The following is a 16,449-nucleotide window of genomic DNA, read 5'->3' on the forward strand; positions in this document are numbered from 1 at the left end:
GAAAAGAAAAACAGACAGCATTTCTGAGCCATATTTTCCTCTTAATCGCTAAACATGTGTATTTTAAGAGAAATTTAATCCAGCTACTTCTGGTTTATTTCCATTGAAATCATTAAGATGTTATTTTTTTTTTAATCACTTGTTGTCTGAGTGACTTTAAAAACTAAGTTCTTTGCTTAAAAATCCAAATTGGCCATAAGATTATTAGCCCCAAAGCCAAAAGTTTCAAGGTTGAAACAAGTGCGAGCCCCAAGTAGGAAATCAGTTTCAAATGCCAGTTACAGCCTAGAGGGGCTGGGAGGATGCTTTTCTGGCTCACTGAGCCTTTGGTGAGAGCGAGCATTAAGGCAAAGGCTACAAGGAGACTGCTAAGTAAATCCTATGCTTATAAGCCAGTCTGGAGCTTCTGAAAATTCTAATTTCTGACTTTAATTGTCTCTATGCTGATCTCCTGCGATTTCCTTTCTGGTATTTAAGGGCGAAAGTACTCTCGGTTAAAATGTAATTCGTCAAACAATGAGTTGCATTGATTCTGCGTTTGTTTCCTCTTCCTTAAAAGTTAGAAACAGCTTCAATTAAAGAGCTCGGTTTGCACAGCAAACTATCTTCCTCAGCTCATGGCTAAATGATTCTCTCACAGGCCTGTCCACCACTCCTAGAGAGACTTCCGAAATCACCAAACACGTCTCTATTGCTTTGTCTATCTGTCTGCTACGTGAAAGCTTTAAAACTACCCCAGCTAAGCCATTGCTCATCACGTGACTACCCCCAGCTTGTGAGGAGCGGGTGTGGTGGCAGTCCCAAAGGCGCCAGGGACTGCAGCTAAGTCGTATGACTTGCACCTGACTTCCTCATATAAGCCACAAACATCTTGAGAGCTGCGCAGGTGTACCAGGATACCGGTGAATCCATTTTGATGGAGATATGCCCCTGCTGCCCTGATTAGCTGAAGCTGCGTGCCTGGTGAGGTGGCGTGGCCTGCTGTTCGTGGATGAGAACTGAGAGTATAAAAGAGTGAGAGGCCCAGGGTTCGGGGGAGATATAAACAAGGGAGATATAAACAAGAAGAAACAGGACTGAATAAACGTGTGCAGAAGGATCCTGTTGCAGCATCGTTCTTCCTGGCCAGTTGAGCGAGTGCAAGACCAGCTAAGCCATTACTTGTCACGTGGTAACTTGCTGTCAGTTCTGGCCTGTTGATGTCTGTTAAGAAGAAAAATCATCACAGAAAACAAATATGAACAGTTTAACAGTTTGGCTGATAAATCTGGATAAATTTGTGGGAAAAATCCCACAGTACTTTGTGTAGAAGTTTGTATAATTTACTATGCTTCACGTCTTAAGCAGTACAAAATTATCCCTGTTTATTGCAGCAATTTATGTTTCTAAATCAACCTTGACAACATCTGTCCACCCATGACTCTACAATATAAATGGTACAATAGGAATGACATGAAAAATAGAAAGAGCATTATTAATAATAGCAAAAACTAATTTTTCAAGGTTCCACAAGCACATAGCAATCTGTGCTATATAGCTCGGTGCTGATACTCAGAGAAAAATCAACTCATTGTTCAGGAAAGAAACTAAATGGGTTTTCCCCTTTTGCACGAGCCACTTTTAAAGGTTGATAGACTCCGTTAATGAGTTTACTTTGTGACTTGTTCCAAGGTAGATGGTTTGGCAGTTCCAAGCAAGAGTCATTGTATATTGTAGAAAAAATAAACCACAAAAAAGGCTTGAACCGCTTAAGACATCACTCATATGATGGGTAATAAATTTTTATGGCTTATATTTTAACATCATGCCCATATTTTGAAAGGTGTTATTTTAATCTGAGAAGTCTTAGAAGTGTTGAACATTGAAATATGAGAGAAGGCCAATATAATTGCACCTTCATAACACACCTTCACAAACTGAATCACTGGTGAAGTAGCCAGACAAATTACAGGAAGCATTGTGTCTGAGTAACCGTGGGTACTACAGAGCATGGATCGAGTTGCCTAGGTACCTCAACGAAATTTCCCTACTAGAATCTTCTCTGGTTATTGGGGAGGGGGGGGTGTTGTCATTTTATTTGAAGTTCTGTCTATGTCCAATCCTAACAATTACTGTCCTTCCCCCACTTGTTCTCCTCCTTCTTAACACTTCCCTCCTGGCTGAGATGTACAGAATTATTCTGCCGGTATTTGCTTAGCACTCGGTAACCTCAGACCACTCAGTTCACTATAGCCTAACTTTAGCAGACAACAGCCCCTCCTCAGAAGAGTCCCCAGTCACTGCACTGGGGTCATTTCCATTGCTAACAGGATGATGTGAGGCAGTCTCATGAAAGCAGGAGGCCTGGTCCATAACGTCAGTTGTTTTGAGGCGGAGGGATACAATAATTTCCAGGTTTCATGGATTCTCTGTGAATCTTAATGCTAATGTTTTTTCTAATGTAAAGAAACAATAACCCGTTCTGTTATGTTCTCCAATTCAGAGCAGACTCAGAAACTCTTGAATACCCTTGTGACTGGTCTTCCGGGTACAATGAAAGTGACATCCTTTGAAATGTCCATTAAAATTCCTGTTTCCAAGAAGTCAGAGAAGATTTTGCTACACGTAATGAACAACAATCAGGAAGACTGGCGACCACGGTACTAAACTTGGCTCAACCATGCAGCAGTCTCAGTCTTGGATAGAGCTGAACGGGTAATGCATGTCAGGAGCAAAGTTGGATCGTGCACTTCCATACGTTACTTAAGCAGTTGTTGTCCATATGTGAAGTAACAGGTTGCCCAGTTGCATTTTGGCTAAGACTAAACCTACCATTATTCAGAATAAAACGGTGTTGAAATCTGGAGATCCTACAGGCAGAATTTCTAGTCTCTCTCTCTGAGCCTTGACACCATTGTCCCCTAGGACTACAGATCCTCTCTGTCTGCTCCTGGACCACATTTAGCACGTAATATTTTCTAAGTAATGTAAACATGCCTTGATATATTTCATACATGAGGTAACTGCTCAGACCATTCATCAGAACTCCTTAAGTGAAAAAATTAAAGTCAAAGATGAAGAAAAACTATCTCTGCATCTTCCTTATTAAAATTAAATGTTATAAAGAAAATACACATTGAAAAAAAATGTTTTTTCTCCTTTGCTTTGTAATACCATAGCTCTGCCAATACTAAAATATAACTCCTACATATTTAATAATTTTTATTTAATAATATTCTCTCCCAGTTAAGTTGGACTCCAGGAGAAATATTTTATTGGGTGTGTGACATTCTTATCCATGAACTCAGCATCTTAGAGAGCGAGTTGATGGACAAGCAGGACATTATCTGTATTGGTGAGTAAATAATCTACATTCCAGAATGTTTCTTCAAAGTTTGGAAACTTACAATGCCCGGTAAAAATCTGTCATTCTCACCCTTTGAAGGAGTCTTGAAATTGCAACTGTCTGTAGCCAAATATTATTCTCTAAAATCTGTCCCCCTAAGCGAGGATTTATGAGTCCCATAGTTAGACAATGGGAAATTATCCAAGCAAAAGTTATCCAAATAGGCGATTATCCAACAGGCTAAAGCCAAGACAACTCTCTGGAGGGAATCGCACAGATTCGGCTGCAGCTGCTTAGTAAGGATGGACACCAATCAGCTCTCTGAAGAGTGTCTCCAGGAAAAACAAACTTGAAAGACTGTTTTGTGTCCTAAGCTATTGGTTTATATTTAAAAGAAAAAAATATAAGATTGAAGCATAAGTATTTGCATGCCTGTGGTGGTTTTTTTGTTTTACTTCTAAATAGTTATGCCATAGCATCACAATTGTGGGACATCTCTGGAATACTCAAACAGCAAAGCAAATAGTGGCATGTGAAACAGAAAATACAGCAAATAATTTGATCATGTGTCCCTCTAATCCCTGCAGAGAAAATAATAATAATCATTCAAGCATGAACTAGTTGCTTGTGTGCAGTCTCCCTGGATGCTCTGGGTAACCTGGGAGAATGTTTCATGACCCTCTTTTCACAAATACAGGAATTAAAGCACAGACAGGTTGGGACACAGTCAGTGGTACCCAACTAGTAAGAAAGTGAAAGAGTTCAAAGCAAGAGCTCTTGGTAGAAAAAAGGCACTGTAGCAGGACATGTTTTGCTGTGAGGATGACACAGCAGTCACCAGCCCACTACAACTTGGGACACTTAAAAAAAAGTCTTTCGCTTCCCATCCTCAGAACTCCTAGGATCTCCTGCACCATGCCACAAACAGCAAATTCGTATTGACAGGTAAGCATCAGGGCTATGTCCTACCTTGTCATGACAAGGTCCTTTGTAGTTTTTAGTGTTTCAAGTTAATATTCTTTAATATTTAGATCAAGTCTCTTTTGTAAGCAAACCAATCCTAAAAATATCTTCTGTCTTTCTTATTCTGAGAAACAAAAAAGAGATGTTGACTATCCAATGAAGGCTGTTGATATTGCTCAGTAGTTGAACGCTTGGGTTTGATTCCTAGCACTAGTAAAGAGATAAATGATGGGTGGATAGATAGATAGATAGATAGATAGATAGATAGATAGATAGATAGTTGATAGTTAGACAGATAGATAGATAGATTGATAGATAGATTGATAGATAGATAGATAGATAGATAGATAGATAGATAGATAGATAGATAGATGTCAACTTTCTTTCTTTTTTTTTTTCTGAGACAGGATTTCCCTATGTAGCCCTGACTGTCCTGGAACTCACTCTGTAGACCAGGCTGGCCTGGAACTCAGAAATTCACCTGCCTCTGCCTCCCAAGTGCTGGGATTAAAGGTATGTGCCACCATGCCCAGCTTTCTTGATCTTCTTAAGATCCAAGCATAATTTAGTAGAGATTCCTTATATAATGAAGGTGAATTAACATTTATATTCATACTATCACATGTTCTAAGTCACCTGACCAGTACAAATACACTATGTTCATCGAACACCTGTTTACCCAGTTTCATTGTGACAGATACTAGCCTCAATTTGAAGATTAAAGTACAACTATAATAGAATCCCTATATGCGTCAAGTATTTAGTAAAACACAACATATGAATAATACCTGATAGTACATGCTTTGTAGAAACCAACTTTATAAACATAAACTAATTAATCCAACATTACCAAAACTTAGTGCTTAAAACTGTCCTTTTCATTTGACTATATGGCATGACTATATGTACCCTGTATCACATTTCTCTCTGATGCCTCTGTGGGTTCTACTGCTCTATCCAGCCCTTAAGTACCAGCATCCTCTCTAGCCTAAAGAGTTGTTCCTTTGTCTTAGGCAGTAAGCGCTCCCTAACTGCTCCTCATTTCCTCCAGTTAATCACACTCAGTCAATGTTTCTATCTTATACCCCCAACTTGAGACCAGTTCTGTACACAGTGGCCTTCCACCTCCACTGCCTTCCACCTCCACTGAATGTTGTAGGGCTAATGGGGGGAGCAGTCTTTAATCACATCAAAGACAGGGTGGCCAACACAAATTAGACTCCATGGATTTTTTGACTTTTTTTTTTTTTTGCATGTTTGGTTGGCTGGATGGTTTTGTAAAACAGAAACTCATCATGTAGCCCTGACTGACCTGGAACTTGATGTGTATACCAATCTGGCCTTACACTCAGAGAGATCCACCTACTTCTATCTCCCACGTGTTGGGATTAAATGTGTGTACTTTGTTTTGTGTTGTCTTGTTGAGAGAGAGAGAGAGAGACCTAAAAGGAGAAAGAATATGATTGAAATATAGTATATGACATTCTTAAGGAAAAAATTAAAAAAATTTTTAAAAATGTGGAAGTCATCAACAAATGCTATTGACACTTATTGCCTAGGTGTCAGCCCAAATCCCAAAATGTTAGTAACATTCTTCTACAATGGAGAAGGAACCCCAGCCTACAGCAGCAGTAACCCCATCACTCAAGTGTGCGCATTGATAATGAAACGAAGGAGAAAAAGGACGATGAAGAAGATTCATTAGTTTAGAGATATTTTTGAAATCATACACAAGATATATCACTTAGATGAACCATGAACTCTGGAGGATAGATGAAGGACAAAGGCAGAACGAAAAACAATATCCTTAAGATCAAACAAAAGGCATTCCAAGAAGTCATCGGTTACACCAGAGTCCTAGTTCCCATTTGTCATATTTATTATTATGTGATGAAGGGAATTTGTTCATAACTTGTGATGTTCATATCAAACTATGAGGTCTTGTAGTGATCGCTCTCTCTAGTATACAGTAAGAAGAAAGGCAGGCAACAGGGAAACCAGAGGAAGCATCTCTCTCTCTCTCTCTCTCTCTCTCTCTCTCTCTGTGTGTGTGTGTGTGTGTGTGTGTGTGTGTGTGTGTGTGTCTCCATCCCCCCCATTGGAATTTTCATGAAAATATCTGAACAGATGCCAGATACTTGAAATTTGCATGTGATAACTTGAAGGAGAAAGGAAGATAATATTTCTCTTAATAAAATTCAAGAAGGAAAATAATGGCTGGTGCAAATCCTAAGTACAGAATAGGTGTTTCAGGAGCTTCGGGACTTGGTCTATTTATGTGAAGGGTTCATTAGTCCCTGCAAGAATGTGCTCTTCACAGAATGTATTCAGGAACATGACCCTTTCCCTCATTTTTTCCAATTATAGCAGAACAAAATTAAAATTGCTGTACATTGACCCATCCTTGGTCATTAAAAAAAAGACCTTTACTCTGTTCATGTCCATCTCACAATGAGAGAGTGCCTCAAAAAAATTTTAATGATGATAAAAAAAATATGCATAGTTTTCCTCAGGCAAAACACACGCAATACTTGGTATGTCTCATTATTATTTCTTTTTTCTTCCCAATTTGCATCCTCCTTACATTTAATGCAACCTCTGCCTGTGACAAGGTGTGTGTAGTAAAACTGAAGTAGTCACAAGAGGTTCTGGGCAGAGTGCTCTTAAACAAGAGCAATGCTTTTTAACAAGCAATTGTTAGGGAATCTCTGAAAATTGCAATACAGCGTTCTTCTACAGCAAACTGTGAACTAGATTCAGATACCTCTAGGTTTGATTTTTATGGGGCTTTTTGTTAATATTTTTGTTTGTTTGTTTTTTGTTTTTGTTTATGTGTACTTATGTGTCTGTGTATAAGCATGTATCTGTGGACTCCCATTGAGGCCAGAAGAGTGCGGCAGATCCCCCGGAGCTACAGTTACAGTCGGTAGTGGGCCTCCCAGTGTGGGTACTGAGAACCAAACTCCAGATTTCTGCAAGAGCACTACTTGCTTGTATCAGCTGCCTCATCTCCCCAACCCCCAAATGTCTCCTCTGAAACACGTGTTCAGAAATCCAGTGACATCAGAGAAAGTGATTTCTGTGATCAGAGGGGACATTTCTATCAACCTCAACTCTCTTTTCTTTCATACTATGACATGAGTTTTATGTGGATTTTTTGGTGTGTTTGGTTCACTATGTTCACACAATAATGTAAGGTTTTCTTTTTACAGTCCATCGCTGTTTCCCATTGCTCCCCACAACTCAGCTCCCATTATACAGTGAATCATAATTGTGCATGGGATAGCCTCTAGACCAATGGTTCTCAACCTTCCCAATGCTGGGGCTGTTTAATACAGGCCCCCCCAACCACAAAATTATCTTGTTGCTACTTTATAACTGTAATTTTGCTACTGTTATGAATCACGATGTAAATATCTGATATGGAAGATATCTGGTTGCGACCCATGTGGAGGTCACGACCCACAGGTTGAGAACTATGGCTCTAGACCAAGCATGATTTATTCTTTGCCTCACACTTGTCATAAAACACTTACATTTGGACCACTCATGGGTGGTACAGAATCCTGTAAAACACTTATGCTTTTCCTATGATATATAAAACATAAGCTGAACATACCAGAAATTGCCATGCTAAGACTTTTCACCCTAAACTATATAAACTCCCTTACAGATCTTTTTCTCAGCAGCCTGGGTCCCATGGCTCTAAATTCCTAATTTCCATAATATAACTTGCTTCCCCTTTGCTGAGCCTGGTAATATGTCTCTAAAAGATGACCTCCCGGATGCTGTTTGTCATGAAAACAACTTGGCACACTATAACTGGACTTAATGAAGTTTACAAGCACATCGGTACCTTTGCCAGGGAAATAAAAAGACAGACATAATGTGCCTATGGTTAAAATAATATTTCCAAAGTAAATCTTTTCTTCTAGCCATGTTTCCTTCCATATTCATATAGCCTCAGCCAAAAGTAAAAAATAACACAGCTCAAGATTGCAGGCTCAAAATTATTTCATTTTAATTTTATACAAATCTGAGCTCTTGCTGAGTTTGCTGTGGGGAAAGCATAGTGTAAAATGAAAGGAAAGGGGAGGTTGTTTTTCTTGTCAGTTCACCATTTTTTGAGGTTAATCTTATGCTCTCATGACTCCTTTCAATAATCGAGTCTAAAAATATGGTATTATAAGTTTATGGTTGTGTGTCTGTGTGAGTAGGAGCAGTGCCCAAGAAAGCCAGAAGAGGGTGTTAAAGCCCTTGGAGTTGAAGTGGCCAGCAGTTATCAGCTGCCCAATGCAGATAGGAGCTGGGACCTAAACTCAGGTCCTCTGCAAGAGCAGCAAGTGCTCTTAACCACTGAGCCATCTCTCCATCCCCTATTGCTAAGTTTAAAGAGATAAAAAAAAAAGGACTGAAAATCTTTACTACATACCACCAAAGTAGTTTTTCTCTTTGAAATTTTCTTCAGTAAAAATCTCCCCAAGACTTAAAATACCCGCTATAACTATGTAAACCAGTCATACTGAAAAGAAAAAAAAAAATGTGCCTTTAGAGAAACTAAGAGCCAAAAACACAGTAAGAATAAACTTTTCGACATTAGAGGAAGATCCACTCACAGGCACTCTAACATGCCCAGGATCATATGACCAGAGGTGCCCTGAGCAGACCTTGGGCATGAACTCCAAAGCCAGTCCCACAAAACACAGAGGAAGATCCACTCCTAGGTGCTTTAACATACCCAGGACCACAGAATAAAAGGATCCCAGGATCCCAGAAGCTTGGTCACACCTGGATCTCAGGGTCCCAGGATCCCAGAAACACAGGATCAAAGAGACAGGTGAACTCTGAGGAGCTCTGACACAACCAAGATCACAGAAAGGACAGGCTCTACCCAGAGATAGCAAGGGCAGGTAGCACTAGAGATAACCAGATGGCAGGAGGCAAGCATAAGAGCATAAGCAACAGAAAACAAGGTTACTTGACATCACTAGATCCCAATTCTCCCACCATAGCAAGTCCTGGATACATGGTCACACCGGAAAATCAAGACTCGGATATAATCACTCCTCATGACAGTGATAAAGAACTTTAAGAAGGACATAAAAAAAAAAATACAGTTGAACACAGCTAAACAGCTAGAATCCCTTAATGAGGAAACACAAAAATCCCTTAAAGAATTACAGGAAAACACAATCAAACAGGCAAAGGAAATGAACAAAACCATCCAATATCTAAAAATGGAAATAAAAACAATAAAGAAATCACAAAGGGAGATGACCCTGGAGTTAGAAAACCTAGAAAGGAGATCAGAAGTCATAGATGCAAGCATCACCAACAGAAAACAAGAGACAGAAGAGAGAGCCTCAGATGCAGAAGATACCACAGAAAATATTGACACAACAGTCAAAGAAAATACACAATACAAAAAGCTCCTAACCCAAAACATCCAGGAAATTCAGGACACAATGAGAAAATGAAACCTAAGAATAATAGGTAAAGAAGAGAACAAAAATTCCCACTTAAAGGGCCAATAAATATCTTCAACAAAATTATAGAACTTCCCATACCTAAAGAAAGAGATGCCCATGAACATACAAGCAGCCTACAGAACTCCAAATAGACTGGATCAGAAAAGAAATTCTTCCCGTCACATAATAATCTAAACACCAAATGCTCTAAACAAAGAAAGAATATTAAAAGCAGTAAGAGGAAAATGTCAAGTAACATATAAAGGCAGACCTATCAGAATACCACCAGATTTCTCAACAGAGACTATGAAATCTAGAAGATCCTGGTCAGACCCTAAGAGAACACAAATGCCAGGCCAGACTACTATACCCAGCAAAACTCTCAATTACCATAGATGGAGAAACCAAGATATTCCATGACAAAACCAAATTTAAACAATATCTTGCCACAAATACAGCCCTACAAAGTATAATAAATGGAAAGCTCCAACACAGGGAGGGAAAATACACCCTAGAAAAAGCAAGAAAGTAATCTTCTTCCAACAAACCCAAAAGAAGACAGCCACACAAACATAATTTCACCTCTAACAATAAAAATAACAGGAAATAACAATCACTTTTCCTTAACATCAATGGACTCAGTTCCTCAAAAAGCACATAGAATAACATACAGACTGGATACATAAACAGGACCCACCCAGCATTTTGGTGCATACAGGAAACCCACCTCAGTGACAAAGGCAGACACTATCTCAGCGTAAAAGGTTGGAAAGCAATTTTCCAAGCAAATGGTCACAAGAAACAAGCTGGAGTAGCCAGCTTATATATATATATATATATATATATATATATATATATATATATATATATATTGAATAAAATCAACTTTCCACCGAAAGTTATCAAAAAAGATAAGGAGGGACACTCCATACTGGTCAAAGGAAAAATCTTCTGAGATGAACTCTCAATTCTAAACATCTATGCTCCAAATGCAAGGGCACCCACATTCATAAAGAAACTTTACTAAAGCTCAAAGCACACATCACATCCCACACAATAATAGTGAGAGACTTCAACACCCCACTCTCAGCAATGGACAGATCATGGAAACAGAAACTAAACAGAAAAAACAGTGAAACTAACAAAAGTTATGAACCAAATGGATATAACAGATATTTATAGAACATTTTATCCTAAAGCAAAAGAATATACCTTCTTCTCAGCACTTCATAGTACCTTCTCCAAAATTGACCATATAGTTGGTCTCAAAACAGGCTTCAACAGATACAAGAAGATTGAAATAATTCCATGCACCCTATCAGATCACCGTGGACTAAGGCTGGTCTTAAATACCAACAAAAACAACAAAAAGCACACATACACATGGAAGATGAACAATGCTCTACTCAATGATAACTTAGTCAAGGGAGAAATAAAGTAAGAAATTAAAGGCTTTTTAGAATTTAATAAAAATGAAGACAAATCATACCAAAACTTAGGGGACACAATGAAGGCAGTGGTAAGAAGAAAACTCATAGCTCTAAGTGCCTCCAAAAGGAAACTGAAGAGAGAACCTCACTCCATATAAGGCAGTGCTTGTTAGTGATGTCATAATAATTACTTGATTATAAGTATGCATTTATTGGCTATCTTGCCAAAAGCAATCTACAGATACAATGCAATCCCCATCAAAATTCCAACTCAATTCTTCAACGAATTAGAAAGAGCAATCTCCAAATTCATCTGGAATAACAAAAAAACCTAAGATAGCAAAAACTCTTCTCAAGGATAAAAATACCTCTGGTGGAATCACCATGCCTGACCTAAAGCTTTACTACAGAGCAATTGTGATAAAAACTGCATGGTACTGGTATAGTGACAGACAAGTAGACCAATGGAATAGAATTGAAGACCCAGAAATGAACCCACACACCTATGGTCACTTGATCTTCCACAAGGGAGCTAAAACCATCCAGTGGAAGAAAGACAGCATTTTCAACAAATGGTGCTGGCACAACTGGTTGTTATCATGTAGAAGAATGCAAATCAATCCATTCCTATCTCCTTGTACTAAGGTCAAATCTAAGTGGATCAAGGAACTTCACATAAAACCAGAAACATTGAAATTTATATAGGAGAAAGTGGGTAAAAGCCTGGAAGATATGGGCACAGGGGGAAAATTCCTGAATAGAACAACAATGGCTTGTGCTGTAAGATTGAGAATTGACAAATGGGACCTCATGAAACTGCAAAGCTTCTGCAAGGCAAAAGACACCGTCAATAAGACAAAAAGGCCACCAACAGATTGGGAAAGGATCTTTACCTATCTTAAATCAGATAGGGGACTAATATCCAATATATATAAAGAACTCAAGAGGGTGGACTACAGAAAATCAAATAACCCCATTAGAAAATGGGGCTCAGAAGTAAACAAAGAATTCTCACCTGAGGAATACCGAATGACTGAGAAGCACCTGAAAATATGTTCAACGTCCTTAATCATCAGAGAAATGCAAATCAAAACAACCCTGAGATTCCATCTCACACCAGTCAGAATGGCTAAGATCAAAAATTCAGGTGACAGCAGATGCTGGCGAGGATGTGGAGAAATAGGAACACTCCTCCATTGTTGTTGAGATTGCAAGCTTGTACAACCACTCTGGAAATCAGTCTGGCGGTTCCTCAGAAAATTGGACACAGTACTACCGGAGGATCCCGCAATACCTCTCCTGGGCATATATCCAGAAGATGTCCCAACCGGTAAGAAGGACACATGCTCCACTATGTTCATAGCAGCCTTGTTTATAATAGCCAGAAGCTGGAAAGAACCCAGATGCCCCTCAACAGAGGAATGGATACAAAAAAATGTGGTACATTTACACAATGGAGTACTACTCAGCTATTAAAAAGAATGAATTTATGAAATTCCTAGGCAAATGGTTGGACCTGGAGGGCATCATCCTGAGTGAGGTAACACAATCACAAAAGAATTCAAATGATATGTACTCACTGATAAGTGGATATTAGCCCAGAAACTTAGTATAGCGAGATATAAGATACAATTTGCAAAACACATGAAACTGAAGAAGAATGAAGACCAAAGTGTGGACACTTTGCCCCTTCTTAGAATTGGACACAATCACCCATGGAAGGAGTTACAGAGACAAAGTTTGGAGCTGAGACAAAAGGATGGACCATCTAGAGACTGCCATACCCAGGGATCCATCCCATAATCAGCCTCCAAACGATGACACCATTGCATACACTAGCAAGCGTTTGCTGCAAGGACCCGTATATAGCTGTCTCTTGTGAGACTAGGCTGGGGCCTAGCAAACATAGAAGTGGATGCTCACAGTCAGCTATTGGATGGATCACAGGGCGCCCAATGGAGGAGCTAGAGAAAGTATCCAAGGAGCAAAAGAGATCTGCAACCCTGTAGGTGCAACATTATGAACTAACCAGTAGCCCGGAGCTCTTGACTCTAGCTGCATATGTATCAAAAGATAGCCTAGTCGGCCATCACTGGAAAGAGAGGCCCATTGGACACGCAAACTTTATATGCCCCAGTACAGGGGAACGCCAAGGCCAAAAAATGGGAATGGGTGGGTAGGGGAGTGGGCGGGAGGGTGTGGGGGACTTTTGGGATAGCATTGGAAATGTAATTGAGGAAAATATGTAATTAAAAAAAATATTATTAAAAAAGTATGCATTTATTCTAAAGTGTTTGCTCTTTCAGTACTATTTGTGATGTTCATAAAGTTCTTTACTTTATTAAAAGATAAATGCTTGTTTTGATGGAAAACAAAAGAATAAACTTTTTACTTACTAAAAGTACTATCTTGTGCAAATGAAGAAAAGACAATATACTAAGCAAAGCATGTTCTTTGCATGGGGTAAGATACCATGCTCACGATACTACCTCTGCCCCCAGCTTAGACTCTCTCCCTTATCCTCCCAATCAGAAATATTTACTTGTGGTTTCTTAAAAGTTAAAGGTCATAAATACAGTTTCTAGTGGTTCTAAATTTTCTTCCTAGCAACAATACTCTTGGGAGCTGGCGAGGTGACTCAGTAGTTAAGAACATTGGCTGTTCTTTCAAAGGGCCTGGGATCAGCTCCCAGCATCCATGAGGTGGCTCACAACCAACTGTAGCCCTAGTCCCAAGGGATCGAATGTCCTCCTCCGGCCTCTGAAGGGACCACACACACATGTGGTACACATATATAAAGCAGACAAAACACAAATGCACACAAAATAAAGTAAATAAATCTTCAAAATTGAATACCCTCAGAACAGCAAGAGAAGTCAATGGGAAAGGCTGACTGCGAGGCCTGATGCCCTGAGCCCGATGCCTGAAGGGATGATGGAAGAAGAGAGCTGACTCCTGAAAAAGTGTCCTCTGATTCCCACACTTGTGTACCTCTCCCCCGAAGAAGATAAGCCTAAAGAAATAAATGTTTAAAGGGGAAAAGAACTCCCCACAGGACAAGGGAGATGGCTCTGTGTGTAAAGTATTTTCTGTGCAATTGTGAAAACCTGAATTCAAATCTGCAGTACCCGATGCAAAGCCAGTCATGCCAGCACACATCTGAAATCCCTGCCTGAGGAAGAAGGAGGAGGAGGAACCTGGGCACACAGGCCAGACGCTCTAGCTCAGTGGTTAGGCTCCAGGCTCAATGAGATACACTATCTCAAAAAAAAAAAAAAAAAAATTAAGGTGAATCTCAGAGACCAGCACTGTGCATCTCAGGGGTCACAATGGCGAAGCAACTCGGTGCAGGAGGCAATACATGCTGTGGTAAAAGATGAGGAGAGAGGGAAAAGATATTCAGAAGATGCGGGGTCTCATGTTCTGGTGATGTGCCAACTGCTCTGAGGACAACCAAGCATCTACACAGGAGGAGCATCAATGCATCCAGCGCTACCATGCATCTCTGGCTCAAGGCCAAGCCAGTGAGCTGGCAAGGTGAGAGGACTGCCTGAACCAGTGCACCATGCACTGCAATGGCAAAGCCAAAGCCTTGGCTGATAGTTGCAGAGAGTAAGGAGCTGCAGATGAAGCAGATGTGTAGATGACCACATGCCCCTCATCCCAACAGTGACCAAGGAGATGGAGTCCCTCGTCATACATTAGAAATCAAACTGCTTGTCAATAACAACTGGGGCTGAGGGCAGGCTGTCCAAATGGAAGAATGGACGTTTAGTCTGTTAAACAACATTCATGAGTGAGGAAAACTCAGGACATAGCTAGTTACAGGCGAGTGGCATTCACCTCTGGACACCGGTTCCTTCATGTCTGGACCTTCAAAGGTCTAAGTCCTCCGGCTAGTGCTAAAATTTGAATCACAGATAACACAGGCTCCCCTAGAGGAGATCACTAGATCCTAAATGTTCCTGTGCAAGTTTTGCAGTGGTCGTTCTGGCGATAATGATTGCCCTTGTCCCAGAGGCTCAGATTCTTCCTACATAGACATCCAAGCTGGCAGCTCTTCTCAGCCTGCTGGCAAGGGTTGAGGAGAGGTGTGTCTGTTGCCAAGGTCCTCTTTACCACAAGTGTCACCACACCACCTTACATATGCTCTGAAACAAAACCCAGTATGCCAGTACTTTAGAGGACAGCAAAGGCTTCCTTTCATATCTTTATTTTTGCTTGCTTTTTGTCTTATATGCAAGGGCAGAGAGTGGATTTAAGGTATAGGTGGATTGAATAACTTCTAGAGGATCTTTGTATTTTCTGGCCATCAAGATGGGAATGTCTGTTTCTTCAAATTCTGTCATTCTGGAGGCTCCTAAAGAAGCCGGAGAGTGTCACACTGTGTGGGGGAACCGGCTTCCTTCACTGACTTCTGTGGCAAAGTGACACATCTCCATGAAAAGCAGGGGTCCTGATTGTCACTCGCCTTTCAGTAGCTGAGAGTAAAGAGAAAACAGGAACTGTGGAGAAGCACTGGACTTGGGAAAACATAGATTTTCCAGGATAAAAGTCCAAGCCTGGTATTACTCAGCCCCCAAATTCACAGAGTCCTGTAGAGGTAATCGCTAGCAGAAAGGAAGCTTAAAAGTAAGCGATTTGGGCCAAAGTAAGCTAGGACCATTACAGAGCGAGACAGGCCCACTCCTTACCAAATGCCATTGTGGCCTGGGGCTTTGTAGTGCAGTGTTGCTGTCCCAGCATGGCATTTAGATTATTACTTGAAACAAGAATACACATGTCTGATTCTGTTTGCTATGTCAAGCCTTTGATATATTTTTCAAATGATTTGGTTTTAAAATAAAGTTTCCTTGTCTCCTACTTAGACACCCACCTTGATACCTAATCTTCACATGCACACACATAATCATATGCATATGTGTTTACACACAGTGACATGTCTGTACACACATGCACATGTACATATGTATATGTATATATATATATATATATATATATATATATATATAGAGAGAGAGAGAGAGAGAGAGAGAGAGAGAGAGAGAGAGATGAGAGAGAGAGAGAGAGAGAGAGAGATATTACAAAGACTTCTTCCTGGTGACTATTTCATCTTGGATTATCACAGCCCTTGTTAGCAACGCTGTCTGCCCGGAGTGACTGATTCAGAAAGCTTAAGTATCCTTTCTCATCTGAACTTTAAGATTTTCAGTTTGCCTCAACTTCCTTGAATACAAGGTTTGTTACAGCATTACTCTCTGGA

The 16,449-nt window shown here is 40.1% G+C and overlaps 1 long non-coding RNA gene across 1 annotated transcript in view; it reads right to left on the reverse strand.

Annotated features, from left to right (window-relative positions):
* Positions 1–1,070: 1,070 nt before the first annotated feature.
* Positions 1,071–16,449, reverse strand: part of Gm30184 — a 28,090-nt gene continuing 12,711 nt past the window's right edge. The window contains exon 4 of the long non-coding RNA XR_389710.2: positions 1,071–1,203. This is a non-coding gene — a long non-coding RNA (predicted gene, 30184). The remainder of the gene's footprint in view (positions 1,204–16,449) is intronic.

Source organism: Mus musculus, chromosome 3, assembly GCF_000001635.26.
Source record: "Mus musculus strain C57BL/6J chromosome 3, GRCm38.p6 C57BL/6J".
NCBI lineage: Eukaryota > Metazoa > Chordata > Mammalia > Rodentia > Muridae > Mus > Mus musculus.